Raw genomic sequence first — 13,305 nt, forward strand, 5'->3', positions numbered from 1 at the left:
GGCTCTTAACTTAAAAGAGTGCCTACTTTAACCCTCTCAAAGAATTAAAAACTTGAAAAAGTATCATGATATTATGTTTAACTGGACTGTTTTTTTAAAAAAAATTCTAATAGCTAAGTTGAACACAGGTTGTTTTGCTTTGTTTTTTAAGGTGGACGGTCAAGCAAGTATGATGGTTTCTGAGATGGCAGTGAGCCAAAATGCTGGACAAGGGCCTTGGGTTCACCATAACAACGGTAAGTATATCACTTCAAATCCACACATCCTGAGGGGTTTCCATCTGCAGAGAATTTAATCTTTTCCTAGATTCTTATCCAAGTGCCTCAGGACCACTTCCCAGAGCCTCTGCCAGACGTGTGCCTGTAGATTTAGAACATATGCCTGGGAGATTTTCTTTTCAAAGTGTGCTTTGAATTGATCTATAATTAAGGTAAACTGAATTTGTGTGTGTGTGTGTGTGTGTGTGTGTGTGTGTGTGTGTGTGTGTGTGTGTCCTAGCCAGCTGGTCCCCACTCAAACCCATGTTGCATCTATTCAAGAAGGTTGAATTAAACAATCCAGTCAACCAAGCAAGTGAGTTGTGAAGTCGACAAACTGAACAGGATGACTATGAACCTGCCCTCCACCATAACCTCAGGGCCGTTCAATAGGCATCGGGAAGTCTGTTACAAACCACCACCTCTGGACCCTGTTTACGACTGCCCCATGCAGAACCTACAGCACCTACGTGCAGAAGCACATGTCATGTTCTGACCTTGACCGCTAACAGTACCTACAGAGTCCACATGGAACTCACTGGTCTCTTTTCCTTATCAGTCAAGAGAGCTCTTCTCACGTGGCTTTATAGTCAACGTGGCAAAAACCTGAGGTCTTACTAAAGCATATACTAACCTTGGCAAAAATGAATGTCTCAACTTTCTTCCAAATGTTTCAGAAACAAAGTGCCTCTTGACTCCTGTTTAGTATCTTTAACATCTCCCTGAAATTCCTCAGCTAATGTAAAGTTTTCCTTCTGTCTAGCTTTCACACACTAAATATTTAGAGTAATAACAGCGACTATTTAAACACTCAACAAATCCCAACTTTCACAACAGTGGGTTCAGCCAGACAGAGTGAAATATAGCCCTTCTCAAAAGAGGGCATTTTTAAAATTAAATGCTTCTAATTTCAAAAAGTTAAATTCCATGTCAGAGAGTACTGTGTGTTTTTTTTAATTGCAGGAAGAAGGCACTTACGAAGATACATTAAGAAATATGTGAACAAAGTGAGATTGAAAAAAAAGGCGAATTTCTAAAAACGCAGTTATAAGATTTTAGAAGGTTAGAAGCTGTGGACAAGTTAAAAGTGAGTCAACCATTAAGTGGAAGAACTGCAGGGCAGCCCCGAGGGGTACTCATCCAGCATGTTGCACGCCCTAGGTTAGATCCTTAGTATCACCAAAATGCTTTTATCAAAACAGGGTGTGCAAAACCACAAGCTACAACTCCTTTCCCAGTGAAAGTAACAGACTTGAGGCCATACAAGGCACAGAAGAGGAAGTCAACCAAACACAGGAACCTTTCTCACCTAGCTGCCAACACACTCGAATCAACAGGTACACAGTAACCTTCCATAATTCAGCCACTACGGCCCAGATCTTCTGGACCATGTTCTACAGAGTCCCTTCCTCAGTGGCCCCCCCCAGTGAAAAGAGGTTTGAAGGGACCATGTGCAGAAGTGTTAGACAAGTGTGCCAACACCACAGAAAGAACAAGACGCCATTGCTGAAAGCAAACAAAAATTAACCTGAATGTGTAAGGGGTCCAGATCCCCATGATTTGGGTCTCAATTCCCAAGTCAAAAAAATGAAATACAACAGGGTGAAGAAAAGAAAGCCTACTTGAAAGAAGCCAAATGCTTTTCTCTAAAACTAGTCAAAGCAGAGAAGGACAAGATGATCGCACGTGTTCACACACACATTCGCAAACACCAACACAAAAACTGATCCGAAAACATTTCACTCACCATAGCTTCCACACACATACACATACACACACACACACACACACACACATACACACGTGTGTATTTTAGTTCAGTCCTAAGAATAGCCCTTGTACAACCATGGAATATCACCGCACTTGAGAGATACACTCTGAAGTGAAAGCAGTTAAAAATAGTGTGGTGCTGGCACAAAAATATGTGCTACTGTTCGTCGGCAAGGGCTGCATTTACAAATATGAATGTGTTTTCCTCGTAGCTCCATGTGCTACGTGAGCGACACTGGAACAAGAGTGTATGTGTCTCCCTCCTCCCCAGCCTCGCGCAGGACTGGAGGCACTGCAATCCCAGGGCTGGATTCCAGCCTTCCCCGACTCTCAGGTGAGGCCACCCACCATCATGCCACTGTGGTAACCGTGACAAGGGCAAGGATAGCCCCATCCTTTGCTCACATCCTACAAAATGCTTTGGAAGGCTTTTATGGAAGGGCTTTTTGAAGATTAAAAGGAGTAAAGATGTGACACATGATAAAATATCCAACTGGATTAGTACTTCTTAATTAAGGATAACTAAACATCAATCTTTTGAAGCTGAATTGTTAGCCCCATTTTACAGATGAATAAACCATGGCTGAAAGAGAGTAAGCCTGTGCCAGGGTCACACAAAAGCCAAGATTTGAGTCAACAGGTCTAAATTGAACTCAAGTCAATACAAATATCTATGTTTGGACTACCAACTGGTTTTCAACTTTGACAAAATATGACTGTGTTATAGGAAAAAGGATAGAAGGCTTTTACAGTTGCCTTAAGGACTCTTTCAATTTATTCTTTCCATCACATCCTTCAAAGCATATGTTATATTGTACCTTTTTTAAAAAAAGAGCAACATGGCCAAAAGGTAAAACCTAAAACCCAAAGCACTAAGATAACAGAAAAAAATTAATATCCTACTTTCTAGTAATTAAAGATTTTGGTTAATCAGCTCAAAATAAAGAATTCCCTTAACCTGACACATGGCATGAACAAGAAACTTCCAGCTGTACAAAAAAAAAAAAACAACAGAACTGACATCGTGTCATTAAACCCACATGACATTATGAGTTATTACATTCCTTCCAAGGGTCCTAGATAATGTGGAAATACAGAACAGAAAAGGCTAGGAAAATGTTGAATAGAAAAAATATTTTTGTTTAACTACTGTTACTTACACCTGAAATGCATAATGACCAACTGTAAAGAATTTGGAAGAACTATGAACATTCTCAAGGTTGAGACTCCAACATGGTCTCACACCACCTCCTCAACACACTAGTACCATGACTCAGGAAGAATGTCACCATGAAATGGTTTTCTTCACAGAAACAATAAGTAATACCAAAATAATCAGTAATACCCAAGCAATAAACACAAGATACTCTGAAGAGAGGGAAAGACTTTCAGAGAGGAACCAAAAAGTCCAGAATGTAGAAGCATATCCCCTTTGTGGAAGGGACTGCCACACCTCTCCCTGTCCAGGGATTTGTTAGTACAACCCAGTCTCAACGAACACCCAGGCTCCCAGGAATTCGATTGCTGAGCTAAACATACAGTTAGAAACACAAGTCTACATAACACGGTAAGAGAATGTAGACGTGGAATGTGAATGACGACAGTATTTAAAAATAAGACCAAGGATTAATAACTGGCAATGGCTGCTCCATAAGATTCAGTCAGATCTCCACCTCCTGTGTGGATTGAAGATTTACAAGTTCCAAACAAAAATACTATGAGGAAATGTAGACAAATAATGTTATCAAATCTGTGTGAGAAAGATACTTCCAAGCAAGACTCTTAACTTAGAAGCCATGAAGGATAAACAGAACAAAAGTCTCTATAAGCAGTATCAAAAAGAAGCAAAATGACTCACACTTATAATGCTAGCCACTGAGGAGGATAACAGTTCGAGGTCAGCCTGTGCAAAATGTTAAGTAAGACCCCAGCTTAAAAATAAAACGGAATATGGTAGCAGATGCCCATCACCCCAGCTACATGGGAAGTATAAATGGGAGGACTTCAATACAGGTTGGCCTAGGCAAAAAGATCCTAGCTCAAAAATAAACAGCAAAAAGAGCTGAGGGCATTGGCTCAACTGGCAGAGTACTTGCCAGCAAGAACAAGATCCCAAGTTCAAATCCCAATACTGCCAAAAGAATAAAAGATAAGAAAAAGCCATTGGTCAAAATATCTGTAGTCAAAAGCACAAAAAAAAAGCTAAGTTTCCATAATGGAAAAAGGGGTGATACGAATCAAGATGCATTGTACGCATAAACTGACATGTTGAATTGAAATCCTTTGTACAAGTATTTAAAAATAATAAAAATTCTAATAATATCAGGCATTATAAAATATAATTCCTAAGAAATTACAAATACTTCACAAAAATCTGTGTTTAATAAACCTCTTATTAAGGTAAAAAGGGGGATAAGCAGTCTAATATGAAAATAGGAAGAGGGTAAAGCCAACAATTTGCCAAGCCCACAGATCTCCTGCCTTTGCCTCAAGATGCCTAGAACTCTTCTTTCACCATTGATTCAACACACCTCCTGAGTATTTTACTATACTTCTCTTGCCTGGCCTTTCTCTGGATTCTCCCAACATCCAAGCTTCTAGCTTCCTCCCCTGCAGACTGCTTGCCAATGCAAGGCTCTGGTCCAGCTATCCTGACCTGTTCCCTAATCTACCTTGTGAGATCAGGCTGCCTGGCACAAGCCTGCCCCACTCCACAGCCATTCTGTGGCTCAACCCAGACTCCTTCTTCTCCTTCAGAACATAATGCTTTTGCTAGTGCTGGTTTTCCTCCTGTCAACTTCAGTAAGAAACAGCTCTAAAGCCAGAGAACCCCTCCATCTTGGACACTAAGTAACTCAAACCGGCTGGAAAAAGAAATTCAAATGGTAGACAGTCATCAAAATGCACACAAATAGTCCGAAGAGAGCCAGGAGAAGAGGAGACTGGGTTACGGTGGATAGTCATGAAGGTGGTCTTCACAAGCTCCAGAGAAGGAGGCAGCCTCGGCTAAGATTCAGCTTCCCTGTGCCTCAGTTTCCTTCCCTCCCCTGTGCCTCAGTTTCCTTCCCTCTCGCTAAATAAGAGCAAAACAATCCCTATGCTATGCAATGTTGAAAAAAACATTGCAATTGCCATAAAGTGTGTCCCATGAGACTGGCAGAAGGTAATCACCTGATAAAGAACACAGAGAGTAAAGGCACAGAAATAAGATGGTACTACCCTAAGATGAAAGGTCATCTCTACAAATCACACAGAGAAAGAACCAAAGAACCTGAACATCAACAACCCAAGAGAGGCTACCACATGCAACAAACACGAGGTGGAATTGGAAATCTTGATCTCTGTAAAATTTTAGGCTTGAACTTGTAAAAATGACAGAATTCCTGACCAAATTTTCAAGCCCATTAAGTAACCAAGATTCAATCCAAGGGTCCTGTCTGCCAGTCTTGAAAATCTATACACCAGGGGTCCCCTGTGGTCCTCCCTCAGCCCTTGCATAGGGCTCTCCTGCCCTTTCTAGGGATTCCAGAGAAATCCCAGCTCTCTACCTAAACACAATGAGCCTATTAAGTGTTTCAGGCCAAGTCACATGAACATTAACTGCACAGACTCTGCTCTGTACAGGCGGCTTCCAGAAATGCAGAAGGACTTGGCCTTCTATTTTCTTTTCTTTTACTATCACCCTTTTCTTTTTCCTTGTCTTCTTCCCTGAAAGGGAAAGAAAAGGAAAGAAAGGAAGAAAGAAAGGAAGGAAGGAAGGAAGGAAGGAAGGAAGGAAGGAAGGAAGGAAGGAAGGAAGGAGGAAGGAAGGAAGGAAGGAAGAAAGAAAGAAAGAAAGAAAGAGAGAGAGAGAGAGAGGGGCAGGGGATGGAGGGAGAGAGGGAGAAAGAAAGAAAGAAAAAGAGAGGGAGAGAAAGACAAAGGAGAGAAGGGAGGAAATGAAGAAAAGAGGGAGGAGGCATGCACACACACACACACACACACACAGGCAAAGAGAAAAAGACTCTTGCCTGTAGATGGAGGACATAATGTAATCATCACCACTGTTCAGGCTGGAAAAGCTGGAGTGGGTGGCTGGGTAAGACCTCCCTCTTCCTCTCTGTGCAGATCTCTAGAGAAGCAGAGTCAGTGCTTGTCTGACACTTTATTATCAGAACACCAAAAGCCAGTCACCTCAGCATACCCCAAATCCAACATCCCAACTCTAGACCAAGGACTTTATACTCTCTGTACTGCTTGGCATTTTCATAAGTAACTCGGATGACTGGTAGGCTTCCAGGATAAAGTATCCATGTACACGTGGAAGGAAGCCTGGTTCCTTGGCTCAGGAAATCAAAACTTCAGCAAGGACAGTGGAAACATATGGTTCATCCAAACAGGAATAGCAAGGAAACAATTATTAATTCCTCAGAAATGCATTATTATTTGTACCAGGCAGGTCTGGAAATACTAGGCATAATAAAAATTAACAATGTATCCTATTTTTATTGCTTTTCTAAAATGCGGTGGGTAGCTTTTCAAGGACTATGAATGATCTCCTTGTACTTGTTCTTCTTTACCCCCACCTTAGACTACTGCACTGGCTCCACTGCCTTGCAGCCAGCCCTATGAGGTGGGAGGCCCTGTGGGACATGAGCACTGGGCTGCTGGCCCCTTGGACTCCAGGTCCTCTAGTTCCAAAAGTGACCCCTGGGACTCATAGACAGTCAGTAGACATATTGACTGAGGAAGGAATCATTTACTGCCTACCTCAAATGGTGGACCTGTGTCCTTCAGACAGCCTCTGAACTATCCCCCGGCTCTCCCAGTGTGCCACATGGCCAAATTGGTGCCAATGACTCTCCTCAAAAGGCAAAGCATACCGGTCTTCCCTAAAGCCACCCAATTCTGTGGCCATATTCCCCTCAACACATTTTTAAGCCATGGTGGCAACATAAGAGGCCATGCAGGGACAGCTAACCTTCAGTGTGTCCTTGGGGACCTAGGGAAGATTCTTCCATTGTCCCATCCAGGTGTTATGATGGTTTGGGTGTGCCCTGGGTTGTGTTGAAAACATAATCCTCAAATTCAGAGGGTAGTGGCAGATGGAAGGTAGCTAGCTAAGAGTAAGCCTCCACAAAGGCATTGGCATTATGAGAGGCCTGAGGTGGCATGCTGGCCCTGTCTATTCTCCACTACATACAACACGGCAAGAAGGTCCCATGAGAAGCCAGGGCCTCCAGAATTATAAGCCAAATTTACTTCTATCCTTTGCAAACTACCTGGCTTTGTGTACTTTGTTAGAGCAACAGTAGTGGACTAGTCTTGCCTACAGACTCAAGCCAGTGGGCCAATGAGCCCACCATGATGGGGACCCTGACTATGTCCTGGACAAGGCTGGACAACTCCCTATTCCTATTTTACTCTTCTGCCAGCATCGCAGTGATGCTATTCTGCCTGGTAGGACTAAGAAGCCATCTGAGTGAGCAACAAACCCATGTGATGCTTGCCAAACTCAACTTCTGGTCTATGTAAGGGGCCTGAAACATGCTCCTACTTAGGATTTCAGGATTATGAGGAATAGACTGGCAGAAGAAGTGCTCCGACCCTGCTAGGAGTATTTACATCCTAGCATTCTCAGTCACCCCACCATGGATTCCCTGCCTGCAGTCAACTCCCCCGCCCCACTACCACCCACACACCCCTCCGCAGCTCCCAAGGCCATGGGTCAGCCTATGCATGACTATGGCAGGCATGGAGTGATGCTGACTGTTTGGTTTCCAAGTAAACAAAGTGCTTAACCTGCCACGTTCACAGTTTGAAAGAAAGCCAATGTGGGAAGCTGAGACACTAGATTCTATGCTTCATTCTGTTTTTACCTGGCTCTGGTCATTTAGGTAGAAAAGGTAAAAGCTCAAGCTGTTCTCTCCTTTAATTCCCAAATAGGCTTCATCATTTCTCTGGTCTTCTTAAACACCTGGGTGCAGGGTGGATAGCTGTGTGGTCCAACTTCAGAAATAATCTTCTTTACTTGGTTACCTACCTGTAGTCCTCAGATTCATAGTTACTTCACTCACTCAGTAAACACGTTCTGAATGCTTACTCCCTTCTTTATCTAAGCCCTGTCAGTTACATACCCGTCTCCAATACAGTCTCTAACATTGTTTCCATAAGCCTACGGATGCAAGACACTAGGAGCATGGCCAAATCCTATCATTGCTCAAGACCCAGGAATGAGAGTGTGGAAAGACAAATAGCTTGCGGCATACATGACCAACCATCACTCTTATCGGTTCTGCAAAAACTGTGCAAATGTTTAAACACATTCAAACCCACCTTGGTCTTGGGGATATCTGAAAGAGACTTCAGCTGTTTGTGTGTGTGTGTGTGTGTGTGTGTGTGTGTGTGCATGAGCATGCATGCATACTGCAGATGACTGTAGCAAGTTAAGATCATAGATGGGAAGGAGTCTGGCCCTTTGCTTTTCTGCAATGCCTGCCTTGCTCTCCCTCCTTGGCAGGTCTTCAAAACCTTAGGTCTTTTTGGTGTTGGGTGCCAAAAAAGCCTCCCCTTGTGGTCATCCTGAGCATTGCCGGCTGGCTCTCCCTGGCTCCCATTCATTCTGGTGGTACCAGGGGAGCACTGGTGTCACCATTTCTTTTGCAAACCTTAAGTACCCCCACTGGTAAAGGACTGATTCAGGACATCGCCTCTTTGACTGCCCACTACTGCTCATTCTGGCCTCTCAGTAAGTTGTCTCCACTCATTCTCCTCGATGCAGCAAATGGCATCCACTACTAGCTTTTCAGGATGCACCATGCTTTAAACCAAAGCAGGACACAAGAGAACTATCACCTAAGGAGTAAAATGCACCCCCTCTCCACTGGGCACTGCCCAGTGGCAAAGGGATTAACCATCTCCATCCCCACTTTCTCAAGGTTCAGCCTGCAGCTGACAAAACAGAGATCAACTGAGGAAGTCTGGCACTCTTGTATCTGCAGAGGGTCAGAGGGATATTATAGGGCCAGAGCTTGGGAGGGTACCCTCCACCACCCCCAGCTCAAAAGGCATCTAGTGATGACAGACCTCACACTCTGGCTAAGAAGCCTCCCGATCGGCGAGGCCAAAACTATCTTTAACACACTACAAGGCGATCTCTTTTTCCCCTCTCATCCTAAGTGCAGGCTGGAATTTTCTGGAGGCCACAGGACATGTGACTGAATGCAGATGCAGTTGGAAAAATCCAGCTGCCTTCTTGAAAACTACATTAAAAAAGGATTCAGGAAATGTAAAACGATACTATTCGTTCTTCTTATTCAGTTTCTTTTTCTTTTTTCTTGGGGGGGGGGATCAAAAAATAGTTACATTTTTCTTAAGTAACGTTATTCCTATTTACACCTAATGGGTTTATTGTTGTTATTTTTAATGGAATCTTTTTAAAATTTCTACCTTAATTATCTAAAATGGTTAACTATTAAAATAGGAAGCCACATGATCACAGCTCTTTGGGGGGGTCTTTGCTCATTTTTTAAGAATATCTTGAGGGTCCTAAGAACAGTTTTAACCACTGCTGCCTTATTCAGACCTCTCCAGCCCGAAGGCTGGTTCCCCTGGGAATCCTGACCTCACCTAGCACCCAACACTTCAAAGAATACCTGGGGACAGTCTGAAGGAAGCCAACTCACCACTCTTGGACACTGAACTGCTTTCCAATGGACATAGCTAGCTCTACAGAGAACACCTTTATGGAGTAAGACCTGAGACTTCTTCATTCAAAGGAATTTTTCTTTTTCAAGAAAACCACACTGAGTTTTAGAACTTTTCACCTGAGATCTGGCCACACACATGAACTTCACTATAGCCAGACCACGTTCATCAAGCTGCGCATACCGCCCTAGCAGGCAGGGTGGGGCAATACATTCCATTCTCCTCCTCAGGGGACTAGTAGGGGGCCCAGGAGGGTCAGTGCATTTGAGAAGTAGCTCAGCTGTGCTCCCTGAAGCCTTAACCTGCTTGTTGATTCTGGCAAGATGTATAGCTCTGTCATTTAGAATGCTCTTCCAAGGCCTCCCCAACTAGCCCCACAAATGGGGAGACAGAAGGAAAATGTCATACGTCCAGTATTTCCAGTTTCCAAGCAAAGTTCTAGCCCTGGCCTGGGGTGAAGTGCAGCCCGCGTGACAGACTGCCTCCTTGGGGTGGCCAACACCCACAGGCGGCCAGAGCTTGTCCATCTTCCCTTGGTTTGTATGAATACTGGAGCCAAACTCAACAGCACGCATCAGCGCCCAAGATTAGGCCCTCCCCAGCACAGAAGAGCAACTGTTCTCAACTTGTACTGACCCCAGCTATCTATGTCCTTCACTTCCAACTGTTGGAAGCTGAGGCCACTGCCCGGGAAGAGGAATGAACCACAAGGCTCCAGAGAACAACTGTGCATCCCAACCCTCCCCTCTTCTCCCCCTCCTCTTCTGGCCCCCAGAGCTTCAGGACAATGTCCCCCTCTGCCCATGGCCAGCACTGAACACAGCACTTGAAGGAAGATCTGTTTCTGACTTGTGAATGTGAGCCATACTCTCCCAAATGGGGCAAGGACCTTAGTCATACCTCTTACTTCTTTTCCTGAGGAAACTGTATATTATTACAAGGATAAAAAGTTCTCCCTTCTTTGGGAAGGCAATGGCAACCCTAAGAGTGTTACTTAGTCAACCTAACTAGAATGCACACCTGTGCCCTAAACCTGTGCCAAACTAAGAGAGATGTCCTCACTCATCACTGGGACTACCCAGGGGCTCGATCGTCCTGACATACAGAAAAGGAATAGGGCTGAGGGTGGAGCTCAGAGCTGGAGTTAGCACAAGCTGAAAACAGTTGCTCCTCTGTGATCAGAAGAGCCTAATCTTGGGTACTGGCATGTGTGAGACCCTGGGTTTGATGCCTAGCAAAAATAAAAAAATAAAAATGAAAAGTAAGAATAAAAACTAGAATCAAATTGTAAAGGATCTTGGTATAAGATTTCCTCCATGCTAATCCCCACTTGCAAAAGGCCATTTGTATCAGTTTCTCCTCACCATGACAAATACTGGAGAGGACAACTTAAAAGGAGGAAAGATTTATTTTGGCTCATGGTTTCTGAGGTTTCAGTTCATGGTCGGCTGGCTCCATTGCTATGAGCTTGTGGTTGGACAGAGCATCACGGCTGAGGGATAAGTCAGTGTAGTCTGGAAGCAGAGGCAGGAAGAGGCTTGGGGCAAGATATACCCTTAAAGCACACCTCCGGAGACCCACTCCCTCCTACTGGGCCCTGACTTTTATAACTTTCCACCACCTTCCCAAATAGTTCTGCTGGCTGAGGAACAACCCTTCAACACATGAGCCTGTGGGGAATACAGCTATACTCAAAACTCAGTAACACCCAAAACAACAAAATGGCTACCAACTACAAAATGGCTTCCAACTTCAAAATGGCTACCAACTACAAAATGGCTGCAAACTACAAAATGGCCACCTAACTGGAAACGAGTGGCTCATGCCTATAATCCTAGCTACTTGGAAGGCTAAGATCTTAGGATCACAGCTGAAATCCACCCCAGGTAGAATCTGAGAGACTCTTAACTACAACTAACCATCAAGAAGATGAAAGTGAAGATGTGGCTCAAGTGATAGTGCATCAGCCTTGAGGGAAAATGCCAAGCAAAGAGCACAAGGCCCGGAATGCTGGCGCCAGTACTAGGGGGAAAAAATGTTACATGTCTGGAAACAAAGGTGAACTGATACTACAGACAAAATAATATTAGCTATGTTCCCAAAGGCAAAGAGGAGCATTTTCCTGTAGTTCTAGGGTTTTAAGTCCCAGGACTGCAGAAAAATACAGACTCTTTCTTGAAAAATTACCCCCAGGAAGTAATTTTCCTAGGGAAAAGGAACTAAATATGCATCAACCAACACTGTGCCAGGAATTGTGAGAAACTCACAGTTAACTTCTTAGTCAGCAAGCAAAGAGTAAAAACTCTTACCCTAAAATTGGGAACAAATCAAGATTATCCCCTTTGTCACTTCTATTTAACAGTATTAGAAGTCCTAGCCAGAGTAACTAAGAAAGAAAAAGAAATAAAAGGCACATAAACGGAAAAGGAAGCAGTACTAAAAGTAAAGCTATATAATCTCCACTCAACAATTAGAATAAAACAATGGATAAATCTTCAAGACAGTGGATATAATAGTGACTCTTCATCTTTGATATCAACATCACAAGCAACAGGAAGATAAACAAATTGAACTTTATCCAAAAAAAAATAAAACTTTTGTGCATCATGAAACACCTACCAATGAAAAGAAAACCCACAGAAAGGGACAGCGTAGCTATAAACCATATTCCTGTAAGGGTACTAGTATCTAGGATAAAATGAAAAATTCCTACAATTCAATACCAGAGAGCCTGGAAGCCCATGGCTCACATAAAATACTAGCTACTCAAAAGGCAACATGGGAAAGTGGCACTGTGGCTCAAGTGGTAGAGCGCTAGCCTTGAGCTGAAGGGGTGAGGGACAGCACCCAGGCCCAGAGTTCAAGCCCCACGACCAGCAACAACAAAAAAAGGCAACATGGAGAAGATCATAGTTTAAGGGCAGCTCAGACCAAAAAAGTGTGCAAGAGTGGCTTTGGTGGTACATGCCTATCATCAACAAAGGAGAGTACCTGGAAAATTATGGTTCAAAGCCTACCTGGGCAAAAAGTCCGTGAGATTTCATCTTAACAAAAAAATGCTGGATGTATAGCATACACAGTAGCAGCCTTTCATCCCAGTTACAGCGGGAAATGTAAATAGAAGGAACACAAGCCAGGCTATCTGGGGCTGGGAGGGGGAAATCAAAAAATTTTGTTAATCTCAAAAATGGTGGCCAGAGCCAAAAGGACTGTAGGCATGGTTCATATGGTATAGTGCCTGCCTAGCAAGTATGAAGCTCTGAGTTCAAACTCTAGTACTGCCAAATAAGAGAGAGAGAGGGAGAGGGAGAGGGAGAGAGAGAGAGAGAGAGAGAGAGAGAGAGAGAGAGAGAGAGAGAACAAACAGAACACAGTGAGAAACTGCTTAACACTTACTAGGATGCGATGTCATTTATTATAGCTATCATAATTATAGTAATTACATAATAATAGAAAACAAGTAGAAAAGATGAGACCCTCGTACATTCTGGCAAGAATGTAAAATGATATAGCAACTGTGATAAACTTTGGCAGTCCCCCCAAAAGCTAAATACAGAATTACTAAATGATCAAGAAATTCCAAGTTTAGACA

General features: G+C 43.4%; 1 protein-coding gene across 2 annotated transcripts in view; it reads right to left on the reverse strand.

The window, feature by feature from the left end:
- The window catches only part of Grb10 (growth factor receptor bound protein 10), a 160,660-nt gene that overhangs the window by 130,166 nt on the left and 17,189 nt on the right, over nucleotides 1–13,305 (reverse strand). The gene's annotated exons all lie outside the window — the stretch shown is intronic.

This window comes from Dipodomys spectabilis, unplaced genomic scaffold (genome assembly GCF_019054845.1).
Source record: "Dipodomys spectabilis isolate Male_0828 unplaced genomic scaffold, ASM1905484v1 ptg000092l, whole genome shotgun sequence".
Classification (NCBI taxonomy): Eukaryota; Metazoa; Chordata; class Mammalia; order Rodentia; family Heteromyidae; genus Dipodomys; species Dipodomys spectabilis.